Source organism: Gossypium hirsutum, unplaced genomic scaffold (assembly GCF_007990345.1).
Source record: "Gossypium hirsutum isolate 1008001.06 unplaced genomic scaffold, Gossypium_hirsutum_v2.1 scaffold_512, whole genome shotgun sequence".
NCBI lineage: Eukaryota > Viridiplantae > Streptophyta > Magnoliopsida > Malvales > Malvaceae > Gossypium > Gossypium hirsutum.
In genome coordinates, this window is record NW_024403073.1 from 1 (window position 1) to 23936 (window position 23936).

At 35.1% G+C, this 23936-nt stretch overlaps 1 pseudogene; it reads left to right on the top strand.

Moving 5' to 3' along the window:
• Positions 1–2378: 2378 nt before the first annotated feature.
• On the top strand, positions 2379–3800 carry LOC107899968 (GDP-Man:Man(3)GlcNAc(2)-PP-Dol alpha-1,2-mannosyltransferase-like; annotated as a pseudogene).
• Positions 3801–23936: the final 20136 nt, after the last annotated feature.

Genomic DNA, 23936 nt, shown 5'->3' on the forward strand with positions numbered 1-23936 from the left:
ATATAAAACATTATATTTTAGAAAGCTTTCAATTTTAAACATTTTTGATTTCACCCTTAACTCCAAGAGTATGATACATTTTTTTAATAATAGATAACATGTAACTTTGTGTTGTCCCCAACAACATGCCAGATTATATTAAGAGACATGATGAGTGTGGTGACGCATGAGCTGTGTAAAGTGCACTCACCGCTTATTCTCTAAGAATTTTTGAATTCTTTTAATTAGTATAATTTTATTCAAAATATTTATATTTTAGAAATAAATTATGATTTTAGATTTTTTTGATATTTAAATTATTGTTAAGAAAAACCTATTCACCATTGTTTGGTTGGTGCTTTGCCCTAATACGGCCTATTACGTTTCGGGACGGATTCGACTTTCTCTACTTCAGCGCCGATTTGCTATTAGGTTCCAAAATCAAGATTGCCTAATCGGTCTCCCTTTTACCCTCTCAAGCCGAATCGATTCTCACCCACCCTCTCCCTCCACTCAACAGAAGCTGCCAGCGACCAACCTCCTTTCTTTCTCGCCGAATCTTTCCTCAACGCATGGTTGCGCTAAGACTTAAAACCTTTTATCGTTTTCTTTCTTCTTTTTTTTTTTTTTGATATTTAACCTAAATTTTGAAACATGCTAATTCATTATTTATGTTGTTGATGATGGTATTTTGATGCAGAAGAGACCCATGAGAGCATTAACAACAGATTGGCTCTCGTTATGAAAGTGGAAATACACTTTGGGTTACAAAACTGTTCTCAAATCTCTCAGAAAGCTCCAAGGTATTCCATTGTTTCTTAAAATTGAACTTATTGCCTCTCCCATATTGAAATGTCGAGCAATCTGGTTGTTGTTTTGAACATCTCTGTCACTTGTAGTTTGTTTTGTTATATGAAAATGATGGGTTTGATTTCTTTTTGAATAGTAACTAAAGTGAATGATTCCTTTTTGGGAGATAGTGTTTAACAGATCTGTTGAAAATCGATTTTTCCTTTGTGTTGCTAATATATTGATTTGAGCATTGAAGACTGATACTTATTTTGTTGTATTTGTACGGTAGTTGATTATTATTGCCAACAACTGCTCTCGTCTTAGGAAGTCGGAGATCGAGTATTATGCCTGTTGTGCTAGTTGGAGTTCACCACTACAATGGAAGTACGTTCCTTAACCTATCATTATAATATTTAGAACCAATGTTTACTTTTCATGTCAATTAAATCGAATCATTTACAATCCCTCCCTTGTTTCAATTCTTTAGTTTTAGTTATTTGTAAAGCTAGTAGAATGCTTTCTAGTGTGCTGATGGAATGGTAAGGAACGTCTATTTGTATGTCATCAGAAGCCTTTGATGAATTATTTGATATGGACGATATTTTTTTTAATTGGTAATACTGTATCTTGATGGAGCTACTGTATCTGTTTTCATGTAATGTGATGGTGGTTGTCAACTTAGAGTATTGCTGAACCAAGTATATAGTTTGTTCATATGTTGTTCGTTTTATTGTTGTTGGATTTTGTTTCATTTTATTTCCCTGTTTCGGCTGAAAATGGTGTAGGCAGAACTTAGACACTGAGGCTGCTGTACCTTCCCCCATCTTTTACATTCTTTTTTATGTGACTTGCTTAGGTGGATTTGCTTTTCCAAGTCCTTGAAAAGTATATTCCCGATCCAATAGCATTGAGTAGTAGTGTTGTAGCAACATAAGCATCTTCCATCTTCTTATTAGATAAATAAGAGAGTGGGTTAGGCTGCCTCCAATTTCAACATATGTTTGAGCAGTGGCTAATTTTGCTTTGATTCTGGCATTTGTGTTGTATGCAAGACATAGGATGTTTGCTTATCTCTCATTTCTTTTAAACTTCAGTTCATTTTGATCTATATTATGTGTTGTTTGACCAAATTCAGCTATTAGACTTGTACTTGCTTAAGTTGTGGATTTAGTACATGTACTTTTTCGATTCTGAAATTGTAGTCTTAACAGCATTAAATCTGTTTGGTTAAATTCTTACTATTAGCCTTTTATTATGCTTAAAGTTGTAGATTTAGTCCATGTTATTCGATCAGGAACATTTTTTAGTCATTTCATTTTCAAGTTTCAAAATTTCAATCTTAAGCAAATGACAGTCATTAAATTATTATGCAATTAGTTTTGAATTTGCTTAACTGTTTAGTTTTAATGTTTGAGCTGCTTCTTACTTCAGCTTTGTTAAGCAGTTTGTTGTTGCATTTGTACAAATATTATCCAGTCCAAGAAAGGGATTCCCCCCTTAACTTCTTAAAATCCCAAACATTAATCTAGAAAGATTTGATATTGAATTGCATAAGCAATTGCTGTTATTGTTCTTGGATTTGTTCATACATTTTTGTCTCACAATTTATGCAACAAGTATATACACAAGTTTTTAACAATCTTCCAAAATTTTGTAATGATGGATCTTGTGCACATCTTGTAATGGTCAACTCTTCATGGACTCATCTCACATCGAGAGCTTTGGGGTAGTCCTAAATGCATTAAGCGAGTTATCACCTTGTGATACTTCAGGACTTCAGGTTCTGTTTCTCGTTATTCATCACCAATCATAGTGCATTTTTATTTTTTAGTGCATTCATCTGTGATTTTTACCAGTTTACATCTGAAACAGCACTTTTTGGAAAGTCGGTGGAAACTCCAAAAATCATATCTGTTGCACATTTCGTCCGAGAGGTGCACATCTTACATAGACCTTCAAGCTAATTTTTAATGTTCGGTGTTTCAGTTTTGGAACCTGATAGTTCTAGAAACTCTTTACAGTTTGATTTTTTTTGACTCAGGCACATAGTCTTCAACTTGAGGCATTTCTGTGCTATAAAAAACTAGATAAACACTCTCGAAGACCTAAGTTGCAGTTTGTAGGTAGTTCCGAAATAATCAGACGAGGAAAGACTCCAGAATTTGAAAGACAAAGCAGTGCAATTGAACATTCAAGACAATGTGGAATTCCATAAAAACGTGATGTATAGGTAGAACAATTACGTATAAGTTTAGTTGGATCCTCTCGCTAAATGAAATCATCCAAAAATTGATGATCAACAGATAATCAAGTTTGTCTGCATTTGCGTTACTGCAATATATATGTTTTAACTCTTTGTTTGATCGGTTTCATACACTATGCAGGGACTTGGTAAGTCTTTTGGGCGGGTTGTTGCTGGAATCACTCAATGATAGACGAGCACTTTGGCATTAGTGTTGTAGAGTACATGGCTGCAGGAGCCATACCTATAGGTGAGCTAGCATGGCAACTGATATTATAATTTCTGATTCGAGCTACTTTGTTTTCCGTTTTAAAATGTTTTTAAAATGATATTCATTTTGCTTGACCCCCTCAGCTCATAATTCTGCTGGCCGAAAATGGACATTGTTTTAGATGAAGATGGACAACAAACAGGATTTCTTGCTCAAAATGTAGAAGAATATGCATATGCAGTCCTGAAAATCGTGAAGATGCCCGAGTCTGAAAGACTCAAGATAGCTACAGCAGCAAGGAGAAGAGCTAGCAGATTTTCGGAGCAAAGATTTTACGATGATCTCAAAGCCGCAATCCGACCAATTATATGCGGTTCTTCCTAGTTATAGGATCGCATTAGAAGATCACACTGACATAGAAAACAATAGTGATACTTGTTCTTGTTTATTGGGGTTCTTCACCCTTTCGATCCAGTCATTAGAAAAAGCTTAGTTTAGATTTGTCAACAAAATAGATATACTCTTAATTTTGATTTGAAAACATACTTGAAGGAATTGAGGATCATGTTTGGTTCATTGGATTGCTCATTCAAATATTCAATTACTGCCCTATTTAATATTAATTATTTTAAATTATACAAATTCATATAAGAAAATTTATTATCAAGAATTTTATGAAATCATATATTATTATTAAATTATATTTAATAATAATTATTTTAAATTGTACAAATTCATATAAGAAAATTTATTAGTAATAATTATTTTAAATTTTATTAAATCATATATTTTAATTAAAATATATTTAATAATAATTATTTAAATTATATTTTATAGTATCATATACTATGATTTTAGTAAATTCATATAAGAATATTGATTATTAATAATTTTATTAAATCATATATTTAATTAAAATATATTTAATAATTATTATTTCAAATTATATTTTATAGTATCATATATTATGATTTTAGTAAATTCATATAAGAATATTGATTATTAAGAATTTTATTAATTTATATATTTTAATTAAATATATTTAATAATAATTATGTTAAATTATATTTTATAGTATCATATATTATGATTTTAGTAAATTCATATAAGAATATTGATTATTAAGAATTTTATTAAATTATATATTTTAATTAAAATATATTTAATAATAATTATGTTAAAATATGATTAAATTATTTATTATTGATATTAATAATCTTATTAAAATTTAATAACAATAACAATAATCATTTACCTAAACAAATTTCTGCTAAGGGTATTCTAATCATTTTAGTTTTTTCTCTTATGCTATTACACATCCATTCCATTCAACCAAACACAAGATACTATTACGCCTATATTCCATTACATTCAACTAAACTATTGAATTGCTATTACGCCTCTATTCCATTACGTCTCTATTCCATTACGCCTCTATTCCAATACAACGAACCAAACGTGAAGTGTCAAAATGATATTTTCGTTATAGTTCAGGGGTCAAATTAGTTATTAACCCATTGACGTAACATGTCATGTCATCATTTCATTAAGGAGGTAACGAAAGTTAATGGACAAGTGAACAAAATGTAACAACCTGATAATGTTAATGCCTATTAGTCAGTTTTTTGAAGTTGGATGATCAAAACGTAATTTTAATCGATGGTTAGTGACTAATTATGTAATTTACACTTCTACAAAAAGCACCATAATATATACTATATGTTATCGCATACCCACAATGTGGGTGAAAAAATTATGTAACAAATTTATTTAAAAATTGATAAAAATCAAATGTGGTTTTGGTTGGAATGGTAAAATTGAGATCCTCAAAATTTGTTTATATTTCCCGTGCAATGTATGGGTTGGTTGTGTATATTAAATTTATAATATTTTTATAATATTAGTTTTTGTTTAAAATTTTTAATGAATTTCTTCAAAATGTCGTCAATAAATTGAAAAAAAAATGTAATTACAAAATATTTTTAAAGATATTGAACTAATTTAGAATAAGTTATTATGTTATTTAATTTTAAAAATATTTAATATTTAAATAATACCCAAATTCATCATATTTTGAATATTAATATTAATTATTTCTTATGGCTATTTGTTTTATATATTTTATTAATTAATTTATTTTAATGTTAAAATTGTTAAAATTTAATTATTTTATTTTATATTTATTTTTGTTCTACTTTAATAAATGAATGTAATTAACTCATATTTTAAAAAATAGTATAATTTAATTTGGTAATTTTATTAATATGTGTCTTTTTTTAAACTATATTTTAAACTTAACAAATTAATATTAATTAATTTTAATATTATAACATTAAAAGTCAATTCAATTAAGTAAAATCTTGAAACAAAGAGATAATTTATTTAAAATCAAATTTGTATTTAACATATAAAAAATTATAAAGAAACATTTTACACAAAAGGCATGGAATAACTTTTAAAAAAAATAAAAGATAAGGAGTGCATGAGTAATTTACCCAAATTGTAAATAAGTGCTTCATGTGTCAAAATTTGTAATGTGAACATGACTATTTTTTTTGTAGCCTCGTATATATATATATTATGTGTTGAGTTGAAATGTTATGATTTTCATTATATGCATGTATTTTTCTAGACTTATCAAAATATAAAAAAGATATAAATACCTTCAAAATAATATTTATTATTTTATAAAATGGAGTATTTTGTGATTTCCTAATTGAGTTGACATCAACTTAATTAACTCTTTAATATACAAAATAGATATAGATATATAAAAATAGTAAATTAATAGGGTTCTTTAAATAAAAATAAATAAACAATAAAATGATAAAATATAAATTTAGATTACGAAAAATCTCGAAACCTAAATTTCATCATTTCAACCAAAATTTCATGAACATTTTATATATAAATATAATTCTTATATAAAATTCCTTTCACCCATGTGAGTTTAGTTTAGTTATTCATTTTCAATTTAATATAGACTTTATCATAATGTCAATTTGGTGATTATCTTGCATAATTTTTTTTATTTAATAATTGTTAAACTAGAATCTACTAATATGACCAGCTCGATTTAATTCTTGCAACTTTATTTTCAGAGAATTAAATTAATTAAAATATGATTTCAATATTTTGTATGTTAAATTTTTTTTTTTAGAATCTTTGATATGCCCGAATCCTAAAATTGTAGCATTGAAGATTGTAATCGAAGTGTATCTCCTAAAAACATTATCTTTCTATCTTTATATGGGAATGTTTCAAATAAATCAACTTAATTAATGATGAATATAAATCACAAATTCCTTAGGAAATAAATAGCGTTGTCATACCCCCACAGCATGAACTAAAGTTAAAAACTCTTTAAGCTTTTCACTAAAGTAAGTGATGTGCGTTGCACCAATTCCAACAGCTGAAGCATCGCACTCAAGTCAAAAAATGTTACAAAATCTAGCCATTTCAATATAGGTGCTTAGCATAGTAGGCTTGGAAAGCCCTTTCTTGCGCCACACCCCACTTAAATCCAAAATTGACTTTGAACAAACAATCCGAAAATTCAAGGTCTAAATATATGGAGAACACTCCTCACAACAAAATCAAGTTGGCAGAAACTTAGCGAAAATCAAAATTCTGACTTAAAGAAAGAATCATTCAAAAAAAAATTAAAATCAGTATGTTGACACCATTTTTGGATGAAAACGGGGTCGACTTGGATTTGAAAAAAGAATGAAAACGGGAGTCGCCACCAATCCTTTTTTGATGAGGTGTGATCGGGTCACCTCAAAAAGTGGTTGTTTTTAATAAATGATTTAATTTTATGAAAACAACGATTTTGGTCTACGAAATTCAGAAAAAAAAGGTTCGGGAGTCGGTTACGCACGAGGAAGGATTAGCACCCTCGACACGCCCAAAATTGGTACCTTAGTTGATTATTTAATGTCTTTATGTCGAAAATTAAAAACTCGAAAAGAATTTAAAAATAAGGTCCTTCTTTATATTGCGTTATTTTTTTTTTTAAAAATTACTTGGATAAGTCAAAATGAAAAATGCCTTCTTATCTCGAATTAACAAGATGTCACATCCATTAAGTTAGGACACGACACCTTGTATTTTTTGAGAGTAAGCTTTCCTTTTATTTTTTATTTAAACCTCATTTATTTTAATTTTAAAAGGATATTCGATTACTTAAAATCAACGAGAAAAATCGAATCTCAGTAAGTTAGGGCACGATTTTCTCGAATTTTCTAAATACGGAATATTGCCTTTACTTTCGAAAAATCCTCATATCGAGAAAACCACGTGTCATATCCAATGCGTTAGGACACAACATATTGAAATCCCGATAATGAGTTTTTATTTATGTTTTTTATTAAAGAGCATTCTCGAGCATTTAGATTCAACAGAAAATTAGAACCCAGCACGTTAGGGCCCAATTCTCTCGAAGATCCCAAGTATCGAGTATTGCTTTTGTTTCCAAAATTTTCCTTTTTTACGAATTCGGGTAAAAATTGATGTGACGGAATATCAATTACGATAATGCGAGTAAAAATAATACGAGCGAAGATAACAAAAATAAATATATAAAAATCAATTATATACAATAACAAGTAAATAAACAAATAAAAAAAACTAAAACATTTTTAAAAAAAATAATAATGGACACATAATAAATAGATAAACATAAAGTAAAACAATAATAATAATAAAGAAATGAATAAATTATAAAAGTTTTAAAAATGCATGTATGAATTTTAAAAGATTTAAAATACAAAAAAAAACTATGTAGGTATATATATATAATGAAAATATGTATGTCTATACATATATATATATGTGTATGTACAAGAATTATAAAATATGAAAACATAATTACATATATATAAATAACATGCGCATGTATGTATATATATTACATAAAGACAAAAAAATATAAATATGTATATTATAAAATAAAATAACGTAAGTATGTACATACATTTATAAGTATATGAATTAAAATATGTAAATATATAAGTATATATATGCCTGTAGAAAATATGAAATATAAAAATATATACTTAAAATAAATAAAGAATATGTACATGTATATATATAAATTATAATAAAATATTAGAATAAAAATGAAATAAAATATTAAATATGAAAATATATATATATATGTATACACGTACATAATAAAAATATATACTAATACATAATAATAATAATAGTAATACTAATAATACTAATAATATAAAATAACAAGGATATTTAATAAAGATATAAAAATAAACGAAAAAGGACTAAAATTGAATTAAAAACAAAGTTCTGGGGCAAATGTGAAAGGAAATGAAGAGAAATGGGCTTATTTGAGCGCGCACCAAACATAGGGGGACCGAAACAACAATTATTCCATTCCATTAAAACGCAGCACATTAGCGGGGACTAAATCGAAAAGCGCGAGAAATTATGGGGCCAAATTGGAAACAAGAAAAATGACTTAATTGCAAAATCCTGAAAAAGTGGAAGGACTGCGTGCATAAATATCCCATTCAAACGAAAACACGCGGATCCTCTAGCGGGTCGGGTCGGATGGGTCGGGCAATGGTCAAAACGACGTCGTTTTGAGGCTTAAGTGTAGCCCCCAAAACGACGTCGTTTTGGAGGGCTATATAAAGGCCTAAAATAGCCAAAAAAATCATTTGGGGAGAGGGAAAGAAAAAAAGAAGAGAGAGAGGGAAGAGAGAAGGGAGAGAGAAGGGAGGGGGAAAGGGGAATCCGGCCAGGGGGGCCGGTCACCGGACGGCCACCAGAGGCTCGCCGGCGCCGGCGCCGGCCACCGCACGCGGTGGCCGGAAAAGGTAAAAAATATTTTTTTTTCTTTTTTCTTTTTTTTGCTTAATAATGCATATATTTTTATGTTTTAATATTTTTTAGTATTTTTATGTAGAAAATAAACCCAAAACAGTAAAGAAAAAAAAGAAAGAGTCACCTTAGGTTTTAGATTTGATTCTCCAATTTGGTGTTAGAGCCCCTGATAGTATATATATTTTCGAATGGTTCTTGTATTGAATCTGTTAATATTGAAAGAAAATCTTTTGTTTCATAGCAAAAATAAAAATCCTCCTTTTTTGATGAGATTTCGTTTTATAACCGATTACAATGTTTATTTCTATTTGTTATTTCTACTTGGCTTTTGCAGTGGCCATGGCCGACAGTGCATGGTGGTGTTCGGCGCAAGTGGGCAAGTGGGCAAGTGGGGGTAGGTGGCTAGGGTTAGTGGATTAGGGTTCTGAATGCTGAGCTTAGGTTAATGGCTGGGGTAGTTGGGCTTCGGGTTTTGTTTGGGTTATTTTGTTGGTATGGGCCCGGCAAATTTGGGCTTCTACAGCTGCCCTCTTGCTCGTTTTTGTGTAACAGAACAGAGCAAAGACTAAAAAAGACCAAATTTGCCTGGTCTCACCGAGGCTTGACTTCTTTGGGTGCTGTAGAAGCCCAAATTTGCCGGCCCATACCAACAAAATAACCCAAACAATAAACCCGAAGCCCAACTACCCAGCCCATTAACCTAAGCTCAGCATTCAGAAACCCTAATCCCACTAACCCTAGCCACCTACCCCCCACTTACCCACTTGCCCACTTGCGCCGAACACCACCATGCCACTGTCGGCCATGGCCACCTGCAAGAAGCCAAGTAGAAATAAACAAATAGAAAATAAACATTTGTAATCGGTTATAAAAACCGAAAATCTCATCAAAAATGGAGGGGGATTTTTTATTTTTTGCTATGAAAACAAAAGATTTTCTTTCAATATTAACAGATTCAATACAAGAACCATTCGAAAATATATATACTATCAGGGGCTCTAACACCAAATCGGAGAATCAAATCTAAAACCTAAGGTGACTCTTTCTTTTTTTTTCTTTACTGTTTTGAGTTTATTTTCTACATAAAAATACTAAAAAATATTAAAACATAAAAATATATGCATTATTAAGCAAAAAAAAAGAAAAAAAAATATTTTTTTACCTTTTCCGGCCACCGCGTGCGGTGGCCGGCGCCGGCGCCGGCGAGCCTCCGGTGGCCGTCCGGTGACCGGCCCCCCTGGCCGGATTCCCCTTTCCCCCTCCCTTCTCTCTCCCTTCTCTCTTCCCTCTCTCTCTTCTTTTTTTCTTTCCCTCTCCCCAAATGATTTTTTTGGCTATTTTAGGCCTTTATATAGCCCTCCAAAACGACGTCGTTTTGGGGGCTACACTTAAGCCTCAAAACGACGTCGTTTTGACCATTGCCCGACCCATCCGACCCGACCCGCTAGAGGATCCGCGTGTTTTCGTTTGAATGGGATATTTATGCGCGCAGTCCTTCCACTTTTTCAGGATTTTGCAATTAAGTCATTTTTCTTGTTTCCAATTTGGCCCCATAATTTCTCGCGCTTTTCGATTTAGTCCCCGCTAATGTGCTGCGTTTTAATGGAATGGAATAATTGTTGTTTCGGTCCCCCTATGTTTGGTGCGCGCTCAAATAAGCCCATTTCTCTTCATTTCCTTTCACATTTGCCCCAGAACTTTGTTTTTAATTCAATTTTAGTCCTTTTTCGTTTATTTTTATATCTTTATTAAATATCCTTGTTATTTTTATATTATTAGTATTATTAGTATTACTATTATTATTATTATGTATTAGTATATATTTTTATTATGTACGTGTATACATATATATATATTTTCATATTTAATATTTTTATTTCATTTTTATTCTAATATTTTATTATAATTTATATATATACATGTACATATTCTTTATTTATTTTAAGTATATATTTTTATATTTCATATTTTCTACAGGCATATATATACTTATATATTTACATATTTTAATTCATATACTTATAAATGTATGTACATACTTACGTTATTTTATTTTTATAATATACATATTTATATTTTTTTGTCTTTATGTAATATATATACATACATGCGCATGTTATTTATATATATGTAATTATGTTTTCATATTTTATAATTCTTGTACATACACATATATATATGTATAGACATACATATTTTCATTATATATATACCTACATAGTTTTTTTTTGTATTTTAAATCTTTTAAAATTCATACATGCATTTTTAAAACTTTTATAATTTTATTCATTTCTTTATTATTATTATTGTTTTACTTTATGTTTATCTATTTATTTATGTGTCCATTATTATTTTTTTTTAAAAAATGTTTTAGTTTTTTTTATTTTGTTTATTTACTTGTTATTGTATATAATTGATTTTTATATATTTATTTTTGTTATCTTCGCTCGTATTATTTTTACTCGCATTATCGTAATTGATATTCCGTCACATCAATTTTTACCCGAATTCGTAAAAAAGGAAAATTTTGGAAACAAAAGCAATACTCGATACTTGGGATCTTCGAGAGAATTGGGCCCTAACGTGCTGGGTTCTAATTTTCTGTTGAATCTAAATGCTCGAGAATGCTCTTTAATAAAAAAACATAAATAAAAACTCATTATCGGGATTTCAATATGTTGTGTCCTAACGCATTGGATATGACACGTGGTTTTCTCGATATGAGGATTTTTCGAAAGTAAAGGCAATATTCCGTATTTAGAAAATTCGAGAAAATCGTGCCCTAACTTACTGAGATTCGATTTTTCTCGTTGATTTTAAGTAATCGAATATCCTTTTAAAATTAAAATAAATGAGGTTTAAATAAAAAATAAAAGGAAAGCTTACTCTCAAAAAATACAAGGTGTCGTGTCCTAACTTACTGGATGTGACATCTTGTTAATTCGAGATAAGAAGGCATTTTTCATTTTGACTTATCCAAGTAATTTTTTTTAAAAAAAATAACGCAATATAAAGAAGGATCTTATTTTTAAATTCTTTTCGAGTTTTTAATTTTCGACATAAAGACATTAAATAATCAACTAAGGTACCAATTTTGGGCGTGTCGAGGGTGCTAATCCTTCCTCGTGCGTAACCGACTCCCGAACCCTTTTTTTCTGAATTTCGTAGACCAAAATCGTTGTTTTCATAAAATTAAATCATTTATTAAAAACAACCACTTTTTGAGGTGACCCGATCACACCTCATCAAAAAAAGGATTGGTGGCGACTCCCGTTTTCATTCTTTTTTAAAATCCAAGTCGACCCCGTTTTCATCCAAAATTATGGTGTCAACAGCTTGGCGACTCCACTGGGGACGATAAGAGGTCAAGCCACGTGTTGATTATTTCTTGTCTTTTTGTTGAAAGTGGAAAATTTGATTTAAATTTACGATCCTTTCATTGCATCACTTTTGTTTTGAGTTATATTTTTATCGTGTTCTGTATTTTATTTTATACCTCTGCACATCGCATTGCATGACCGCTGGTCACACCTTTTTAAGTGGGAGTGAGAAACTACGCCTTCGTGAGGTTTTCACCTCCGCATGGGATAGTGAATCGCTTCCGGGATACATCCGTACCTATGTCTTCGTGAGATTTTCATCTCCGCATGGCCATAGGGAAATGTATTCCCCTGAACTGAACTCGGTCCATATGAGCCTATAATGGGTGAGGATCGAGGAATCTGCTAGTTCAGGTACCCTTACTCTAGAACCAAACCACATATAGAGAGACATAGGAGCCTACCCTACGTAGAGCAACTCCAAACCCGAATTGCTTTATTTGTTATTTATTCTGCACTAACGTGTTTTGTTTTTGTTTATAATTGCATTTTATTACATCATCCTAGGAAGGAGGTGTTGATTCATATTTGATTGCTAAATAGAACAGTTTGTCATAAGAAAACAATTTTTTGATAAAGTGGATTATAGCACGGTTGTCTAAATATGGTCCAAGTGAATACATGAAAGAAGGCTGATAGTCCGTGAAGAAATACAAGACTTTGCTTCATTGCCTGAAGACAGAAACTAACAAAGATTATTCGAGAGCTGTCATGTCTTGACTTTCTTAAAGGAGCTGAAAAGTATCATAGAAATAAGTGAGCAACGAGTCGCAGCCTGGATCAAGCAAAAAAGAGTTAATATAGACATCTCTTGGAGAATTCGTCAGACTCGACCATAAGATCCAGATATGAAGAGGAAGAAAGGTGTCTTCACTTGGAATATGAGAGAAAGACCGTGTATGTAGTCCGTTTTATGTAAAGAATTTGTTTTCTAGAAAAGTTGTTCCAATGAAATTAAATTCAGAATCAATGTCTTCCTTTCTTTTTGCATTCATGCATTTGCATTACATTACATCAAAGAAAAGAATGTGTTGATTCGAAATTCGATTCCTAAATAGAATAGTTTGTCATAAGGAAACGAATTTCTTGATAAAGTGGATTATAGTGCGGTCACCTGAATATAGTCTGAGTAAACACGATGAAGAAGGCTGATAGTTCACGGAGGAATACATGATGTAATTTCTAGAGATTCAAGCCAACGAAGGCATGACGAGAGAAAGCCGGAAGTCCACGAAGGAATACATGACTTGATTTAATTGCCAATGAAGATTATCCAAGAGCCGGCACTTTTTGATGAATATCATGGAGATAATCGAGCAAGAGATCGAGGCTCAGATTAAGCAGTAAGGAGCTAGCAAAGGCATCTTTTGGAGAATTTATAGGGTTTAACCATGAAGAAAATATCAACGTTTACTTGGACTATGAAGGGCAATACCACATATGTAAACTATTTTCATGTAAAAAAATTGTCTTCTAGAAAAATTATTCTAATAGAATTAAATTTAGAATCAACGCATTCTTTTTCTTTGCATTCTTTTCATGCATTGCATCACATCATATGCATTAATAACCATTTAAAAAAAAACTTAATCGAATAAAATCATTTAAGTTAACCTGGAAAACCAACAAAGTTACGGCACCCGAGCTAAGACAAAATTATGGACCAAAGGTTGGAGAAGCTAGAGCGACTTCAAAGAGAAATGCAAGACCAGTTGCAGGCGCAAATGAAAGGCAAATAGAAAAGATTCAGCGTGACATGGTGCAAAAGATGGAGGAGTCCCAAAATGATCTGTTGGCTAAGATGACGCAATTATTGAAGGGAGTAGATAAGGGTAAAGGTCCTGTGATTGTTAGTGAAGAAGAAAACAATGGTGAACCACTTTATCCTCCAGGTTTCACGCCTCCGCATGCGCAAGTACAGACTGAGCTGCATCTGCGGAGACCCTCTGTGTCGGTTAGGCCCCAGCAGTTCCAAGGCGATGCTTCAATCCCAATGAATTTCAACCCGGAGCGGGCTTTAATCCCAGTGATAGCCCGAATAATATTGCTGTCCCAGATCTTGATGAGATGGTTGAAAAGGACAAGGCGAAGGAGGAATTTCCAAAACAATTTGAGGAGAAATGGAAATGGATAGAAGAAAAGTTTAGGGCAATAGAAAGCATCGAAAGCTATGGAATAGATGCAAAGGATCTGAGCTTGGTTCCGGACTTGGTGCTCCCTTACAAATTTAAGATGCCGGAATTCGAGAAAGACAACGGGACTAGTTGCCCAAGATCCCATATTACTATGTTTTGTAGAAGAATGACGGGGCATATTAATAATGATCAATTATTAATACATTGCTTTCAGGAAAGTCTTACGGGAGCGGCGTCAAAGTGGTACAATCAGCTGAGCCGAGCTAAAATTGCTACTTGGAGGGATTTAGCACAGGCTTTCCTGAGACAATACAATCATGTCTCAGAAATGATGCCTGATAGGATAACTCTGCAAAATTTAGAGAAGAAATCAAACGAAAGCTTCAGACAATATGCGCAGAGGTGGCGAGAGGTGGCGGTTCAGGTGCAACCACCACTTTTGGAAAAAGAGATGACGACGCTTTTTATTAATACTTTGAAAGCCCCGTTCATCACTCACATGTTGGGAAGCGCTTCAAAAACTTCTCGGATATAATCATGAATGGTGAAATGATTGAGCATGCTATTAAAAGTGGAAAAATAGATGGAGGAGAAAATAATAGGAGGGCACCCCCGAGGAAAAGAGAAAATGAAGTGAATAATGTGAATGCTTATGGTAGGTCAATTACCGTGAATCAACCAAAGAAAGTGGTTGCTAATCAACAGGGATCATCAAGACAAGAGTCGGGAGCTAGGCAAACTACTGAAAAGCCCCAATTCACGCCAATCCCGATGTCATACAAGGAGTTGTATCAGACTTTATTCGATGCACATGTTGTTGCTCCTCGTTACTTGAGTCCTCTACAACCCCCGTATCCAAAATGGTATGATATGAACGCGCAATGTGATTATCATGCGGGAATTTCTGGGCACTCGATAGAAAATTGTACTGCCTTCAAGAAGGTAGTAGAAGGACTTATCAATTTAGGTGTCGTCAAACTTGACGACTCACCTAACGCAAAGAATCCGTTACCTAATCACGCAGATAAGGGGTGAATATGGTTAGCGAAGGTACGGGAGAAGAAGTCAAGACTGACATTGCTGAAGTAAAAACTCCATTGAAACGGGTCTGGAAAGAAATGGCGAAAAGAGGGTTGGTTATTTCAGATTCTGAGGAAGGGCATGAGATGGGAAATTATTGTGAATTTCACCATAAAACAGGGCATGAAATCCAAGAATGTGAAGGATTCAAGGCTTTGGTTCAAAGCATGATGGATAACAAGGAGATGAGGTTTTATGAAGATGCGAAAGAAATGAGAAGCATATGCGCGACAGAGTTGGGAACAAAGGCTCCAAAAATAAATCATCATGTGGTCATTATCTCACGCCCTAGGGGTAATGAGGTTAGGGCTCAGGTAACACCAAAATTGTAATCCAGAAACCATCAAATTTCTCTTATAGGGATAACAAAATGGTGCCGTGGAATTACGGGTGTAATGTGACCATTTTGGGAAAAGAAGCAAATCAGGAAATAGGTTCTTACACGCGCAATGGAAAAAGATATGACGCTCAAGCAGAGTCGTCCAGGGAAGAGAATTGGAAGAAAGAACAGAGGAAAGGGAAAGCAGTAGAAGTTGAGCCATTGGTAAATGAACCAATAAAAGAAGAGGAGACAAAGGAGTTTTTGAAGTTTTTGAAACACAGTGAATACAGTGTTGTGGAGCAACTGCATAAACAGCCAGCCCGTATTTCTGTATTAGCTTTACTCCTAAACTCAGAAGTACATCGGAATGCACATTTAAAGGTGCTAAACGAAACATATGTGGCTGACGATATTTCGGTAAACAAGCTGGATCGGTTGATCAACAATATTGGTGCTGACAATTTTATTTTCTTCAATGATGATGAAATACCATCCGGAGGAAGAGGTTCTACTAAAGCCCTGCATGTTACTGTCCGATGCAAAGGGTACACACTCCCGGGGGCCTTGGTTGATAATGGATCTGCACTAAATGTATTGCCTTTGTCCACTCTTAGTCGATTACCAATAGACAGTTCGCACATGAAAGCATGCCAGAACATAGTAAGGGCATTTGATGGAACAAAAAAGGAGGTTATGGGGAGAATTGAGGTACCATTAAGGATTGGCCCAGTCACTTATGAGGTGGATTTCTTGGTAATGGATATTAAACCCTCCTACAACTGTCTATTGGGGAGACCGTGGATACACTCAGCAGGGGCAGTACCTTCATCATTACATCAGAAGGTGAAGTTGGTATCGGAGGATCGGTTGGTAACAATAGATGCAGAGGAGGATATTATCGCAATGATGACTAGCGATGCACCTTATGTGGACATCAACGATGAGGCACTAGAATGTTCTTTTCGGTCGTTAGAATTTGTGAACGCAATGTTTATTGCGGAGGGAAATAGAATTCCAGTACCGAAAATATCCAGGACCACTGAGATGGGATTGCGATTGATGGTAGGAAGAGGAGCCTTACCCGGGAAAGGATTGGGAAAATATCTTCAGGGAAGGATTGAGGCACCAATGCCGAAGGAAAAGTTGATAGATTTGGTTTAGGGTACAAGCCAGACATGAAGCAGAAGAAGAAAGAAGTAGAGAAGAGACAAGAGAGAAGAAGGGCGCGTTTGAATGGACATGAAGCTAAGTGTGAGCCTTTAACCTTTCCCCACATATCTACATCTTTTGTGTCGGGAGGATTTATTCATTCTGAATGTGGAGTGTCCGGTAGCGGCATGGGAGGAATGTTGGAAAACGTTTATACCAACGCCATAGAAGCAACGGAAAGGAGGGCCTTGTTGGAGATCTGCCCTTATGAGCCTGGAAGCGAGCTAAACAATTGGACTGCTGAAGAAATCCCTGTAGTCTTTAGGGCTTATTCAGAGTAATGCTCAAAACATTCCTGTTGTTTGTTGGCCTAGAAACGATATGAAATCTTTTGTGAATAGGCATTGGGCCTAAATATCATTATTTTAATGAAATACGTGTCTACGTTCATCTCGATCAGTCACTTTTTTTCCTTTCATATTTTTCATTTGGTTGATTGTCTTACAAATAATTCTTTCATTTGTAATTCTTCTGCACAAACATATTCATAAATTTATATTCTTGGTATATTCTTTGATGCGCCCTCATAGGTCTTCAGATATCAATGACATGAGTGACGCTGCCTCAAACACGGAGCCTATTTTTGAGCAAGAAGTGTGTTCAGAGGGATCCCACGACTTTGAAAATGACGAAGATTATGATGCATCTCCGGACTTGTTAAGAATGATGGAACAAGAGGATAAGCATATCCTACCTCATAGGGAATCGTTAGAAATAGTGAGCCTAGAGGATGGAAAGGAGGTGAAAATTGGAACTGAAATCACCGCAAAGACAAGGCAAGACCTCATTAATTTGCTCCGAGAGTTCAAGGATGTTTTCGCGTGGTCGTACCAAGATATGCCTGGGCTAAGTACTAACATTGTGGTGCATCGTCTGCCCATAAAGAGGATTGTAAACCCGTTCAACAGAAGCTTAGGAGAATGAGACCTGACATTGTGTTGAAAATAAGAGAAGAAGTCAAAAGACAATTCGACGCTGGTTTCTTACAAGAGGTCAAGTATTCGGATTGGGTAGCCAACATCGTCCCTGTTCCCAAAAAAGATGGAAAGGTACGAATGTGTGTGGATTATAGGGATTTAAACAAGGCTAGTCCAAAGGACAACTTTCCACTGCCTCACATTGATACTTTGGTAGATAACACGGCGGGCTATTCATTGTTTTCTTTCATGGACGGTTTCTCTGGATACAATCAAATAAAGATGCATCCTGGAGACATGAGAAAACCACATTCATTACCTTATGGGGAACATTCTGTTACAAGGTAATGCCCTTCGGATTGAAGAATGCGGGAGCAACGTATCAAAGAGCTATGGTGACTTTGTTTCACGACATGATGCACAAGAGATCGAAGTCTATGTTGACGATATGATCGCGAAGTCTAGAACGGAAGAAGAGCATGTTCAGGTCTTGAAAAGGTTATTTTCGAGATTAAAAAATTTCAGCTCAAGCTTAACCTGGCCAAATGCACGTTTGGAGCCAGATCAGGGAAGTTATTAGGCTTCATAGTTAGCAAAAAGGGGATCGAGGTTGACCCAGACAAAGTAAAGGCAATACGAGATTTACCTCTCCCGCGCACTCAGAAGGAGGTTCGAGGTTTCCTAGGGAGGCTGAATTACATTGCTCGGTTCATCTCACAACTGACAGAGAAATGTGATCCAGTATTCCGGCTCTTAAAGAAACATAATCCGGGTGAATGGGATGAAGAATGTCAGAGGGCTTTCGATAAGATAAAGCAGTACTTGGCTAATACCCCAGTCTTATCACCTCCAAGTCCAGATAGGCCATTGATATTGTATCTAACAGTGTTGGAGAATTCCATGGGATGCGTATTGGGCCAACATGATGAGACAGGAAAGAAAGAAAGGGCAATATACTACCTCAGTAAGAAATTTACCGATTGCGAAATGAGGTACTCATCAATTGAGAAGTTGTGTTGCGCTCTAATCTGGGCAACCCGAAGACTGAGGCAGTATATGTTGTATCACACGACTTGGCTGATTTCAAAGTTAGATCCTTTAAAGTATATGATGGAATCGACTGCTTTGAACGGGAGAATGGCTAGATGGCAGATCTTGCTCTCAGAATTTGATATAGTATATGTCAGTCAGAAGGCCATAAAGGGAAGTGCAATAGCCATTTCCTAGCTAGTAGAGCCTTGGAGGACTATGAATCTTTGAATTTCGATTTTCCAAACGAGGACTTGATGTATGTGGCGAATACTGAAGAAAATCCTCAAATGGATCGCGTATGGAAGTTAAATTTTGATGGAGCTTCAAATGCTACGGGTAATGGAGTTGGGGCAGTTTTGGTATCCCCAAGTGGAGATCATTATCCTGTTGCTAGCAAGTTGGACTTCGATTGTACAAATAACATGACAGAATATGAAGCATGTATTATGGGCATTCGTGCAGCCATTGAACGGAACATCAAAGTACTGAGAGTATACGGGGATTCAGCGTTGGTGATATACCAACTCAAAGGGAGTGGGAGACTAGGGATCCTAAGCTAATCGGTTATAGAAAACTAGTTCTTGAATTGGCTGAGGAGTTTGACGATATCACCTTCTATTACCTCCCACGGGAGGAAAACCAAATGGCTGATGCTTTAGCTACTCTAGCTTCGATGATTCAGGTGAATAGACTTGAGGCAATGAGGCCTGTTCAGATGAGTATCTCTGAGACCCCGGCTAATTGCTGCAATATTGAGGAGGAGGGAAAAGATGATTGTCCTTGGTATCAGAGTATCCTACAATATGTGAAGAATCGGGAATACCCTGATCAAGCGACAGAGAATGACAAAAGAACTCTGAGAAAGATAGCCATTGAATATGTCTTAGATGGAGAAGTGTTATATAAAAGAAGGAAGGATCAAGTACTGTTAAGATGTGTGGATGCTGTGGAAGCCAAGAAAATTTTGGAAGAAGTCCATGAGGGTATTTGTGGGACGCACGCCAGTGGTTTCACGATGGCCAGACAGATCATGAGATTTGGGTACTATTGGCCCACCATGGAAGGAGATTGTATTGATTATGCCAGGAAGTGCCACAAATGCCAAATTTACGGAGACAAAATACACGCGCCCCCTTCGCCTCTTCACGTCATGACCTCTCCTTGGCCGTTTTCCATGTGGGGTATGGATGTTATTGGGCCAATATCTCCAAAGGCTTCTAATGGGCATCGCTTCATCTTCGTAGTAATTGATTACTTTACTAAGTGGGTGGAGGCTGCTTCATATGCAAATGTCACGAAAGCAGTAGTCAGCAAATTCTTGAAGAAGGAGATCATTTGTCGATATGGAATGCCTGAGAGGATCATATCCGACAATGCGATGAACTTGAATAATAGCACAATAGCTGAAGTTTGTAGCAAATTTAAAATTAAGCATCATAACTCATCGCCGTATCGTCCCAAAATGAATGGTGCAGTGGAGGCGGCCAATAAGAACATTAAAAGGATTGTGGGGAAAATGACTGAAACCTACAAGGATTGGCATGAGAAATTATCATTTGCTCTCCTTGCCTATCGAACATCTGTTAGAACTTCTACTGGGGCAACGCCTTTTTCTCTGGTTTATGGAATGGAGGCAGTATTACCCATTGAAGTTGAAATCCCTTCTCTACGGGTGTTATCTGAGCTACAGTTGGATGAAGCCGATTGGATCCAATCTCGGTACGATCAGTTGAACCTAATAGAAGAAAAGAGGCTAAGAGCTATTCACCATGGGCAAATGTACCAGAAACGAATGATGCGAGCCTATAATAAAAAGGTTCGCCCCCGAGAATTTCGTGAAGGGGACTTGGTACTAAAAAAGATTCTTCCTATGCAAAAAGATTTTAGAGGAAAATGGATGCCAAATTGGGAAGGCCCTTATGTTGTAAAGAAGGCCTTTTCTGGTGGAGCTTTGATCCTATGCGAGATGGATGGCAAAAGTTTACCAAATCCTGTAAACGCAGACTCCGTCAAGAAATACTTCACTTGAAAGAAAGGGGAACCAAAGTGAAAACCCGTGAAGGGCGCTTTGCTTCCTAAAAAAAAAAAAAACTTTGGGGAGGCTAAGGTGAAAACCCGTAAAAGGCACTTTGAGACCAAAGAGGGCTGGAGTCGAAAACCCGAAAAAGGCGACTCAAGTACTGGGCAGGATTGGAACATCAGGATTTGAGCGGATCAAATTTTGATCGGGGGCATATGATTATCTTGCTTTACTTGAACCAATAAGAAAGGATATGCAACGTCTTGGAACATGGACAGAGTATTGCAGATCTCCTGAACACATGTCAAACTCAGAAGGGTCTTCGGAAAGTTTGTACAGAGAAACTCAAGCTGCGATAACTGGGGCACCTAGTTCTTATGTGTATTCTTGAAAATACATTCTTTTATTTTCTTTCTTTCTTCCTTTCTTTTGGTGAAAACGCACATTCTCAATCCATTTTTTGTTACCTTGCTTTCGCCATCTTTGATGTTTTATTCGAGTTATGATCAGAACTAGCTTTATTCTTATCCATTGTTATGATCTTTTTGCAAACATGTTGCATAGGAATAATGATTAACGAACTAATAAAACTTTCAGGAAAGAAGTTTTGCACATTACTCTGGAAAATTTCTAAATAATATAGGGACCTGAATCATGACTATTGTTTAGAAAATACCAAGTTTAAAGGGTGAAATATCTAAGAAGGAAAGTCTAAGCTAAAGACTATCCTTTCAGATTTTGTTGTCTAAACATTGATTGAACAAAATGACAAGCTGTCGTGTTTACAAAGCTTAAATGAACAAGCAAGCAATGATCATCAGGCAATAGGAAGAGGTTACCTCGGAGAAGAGAGCCTTCACTTGCGCATAAGACTTTGGTACGACACCTTGAGAATGGTGTAGGAAACCAGAACGGTTCAGATCCTATATCCCCGAATTGTGATAAAGAGGACAGAGGAAAAGCCACATATTTCTACCCTTAGATTACTGTGAGAGAATGATGGTACAAATTTTGGCGTCCCAGTGGATATAACTTTGAGGTTTACAATGGGGACAGTCTGGCTAAATGTTTCTTCAGAAAAATCAGTCAAGCGAGAAGGCGTTGTAGCACATCAGTCACAAACCTTGATAAACTTCGAGTAGTGAAACCTAAGGAGATCATTCTCGGAAAAATAAAATTCTGCATTCATGCAAACACCATTCACATATGTCTAGTTAGGAGCATTTGTTTCATTTTGATCATGTCATCCTAATCATTAGGCATAATTAGGTTTATTATACAGGTCTTATCTCCCTGAGATTACAGTGGAACAGACCAAAGAATTTCAGATCTTATCTCCTGAGTTACAGGAGAGATTAAGCAGAATCTATCTCCCTGAGATTACAGGGAGCGGATTAAAATAAAGGATCTTATCTCTCTGAAGTTACAAGAGAGATCGATCAGGTCTTATCACCTGAGGTTACAGTGGAGTAGACCGAGAATTCAGATCTTATCTCCCTGAGGTTACAGTGGAGCAGATTGAAGCCAGAGATCTTATCTCCTGAGATTACAGCGGAGTAGATTGAAGCTAGTAATCTATCTCCTGAATTACATCTCTTGAGTTACAGTGGAGCGGATTAAAATAAAGGATCTTATCTCTCTGAAGTTACAGTAGAGTAGATCACATCAGATTGAAGCCAGAGATCTTATCTCCCTGAGATTACAGTGGAACAGACCGAAAAATTTCAGATCTTATCTCCCTGAGATTACAGCGGAGTAGATTGAAGATAGTAATCCTATCTGCCTGAGATTACAGTGGAGTGGATTAAAATAAAGATCTTATCTCTCTGAAGTTACAGTAGAGTAGATCACAGCAGACAAAACCACAGATCTTATCTCCCTAAGCAGTTAGTGGAACAGATCACATCAAGTCTTATCTCCCTAAGTAGTAGTGGAGCAGACTAAAAACACAAATCTCATCCCCATGGAGTCGTACAAAGTATATTGAAGCTACAAGGCGTATCTGAACTTGAAGTAGAGTGGATCGAAGCAACAAGATGTAGCAGGCTGGAATAAGGCTACTTGAAGAAGAGAAGCACCCAAAGAAGTCAAGCCTCGGTGAGACCAGGCAAATTTGGTCTTTTTTAGTCTTTGCTCTGTTCTTGTTACACAAAAACGAGCAAAGAGGGGCAGCTGTAGAAGCCCAAATTTCGGGCCCATACCAACAAAATAACCAACAAAACCGAAGCCACCCCAGCCCATTACCTAAGCTCAGCAAACCTAATCCCACTAACCCTAGCCACCTACCCCCACTTGCCCACTTGCCCACTTGCGCGAACACCACCATGCCACTGTCGCCATGGCCACCTGCAAGAAGCAAGTAGAAATAAACAAATAGAAATAAACATTGTAATCGGTTATAAAACCGAAAATCTCACATAAGGAGGGGATTTTTATTTTTGCTATGAAACAAAAGATTTTTTCAATATAACAGATCATACAGAACCATTCGAAAATATATATACTATCAGGGGCTCTAACACCAAATCGGAGAATCAAATCTAAAACCTAAGGTGACTCTTTCTTTTTTTTTCTTTACTGTTTTGAGTTTATTTTTACATAAAATACTAAAAAATATTAAAACATAAAAATATGCATTATTAAGCAAAAAAAAAAAAAAAGAAAAAAAATATTTTTTACCTTTTCGGCCACCGCGTGCGGTGGCCGGCCGGCGCCGGCGAGCCTCCGGTGGCCGTCCGGTGACCGGCCCCCTGGCCGGATTCCCCTTCCC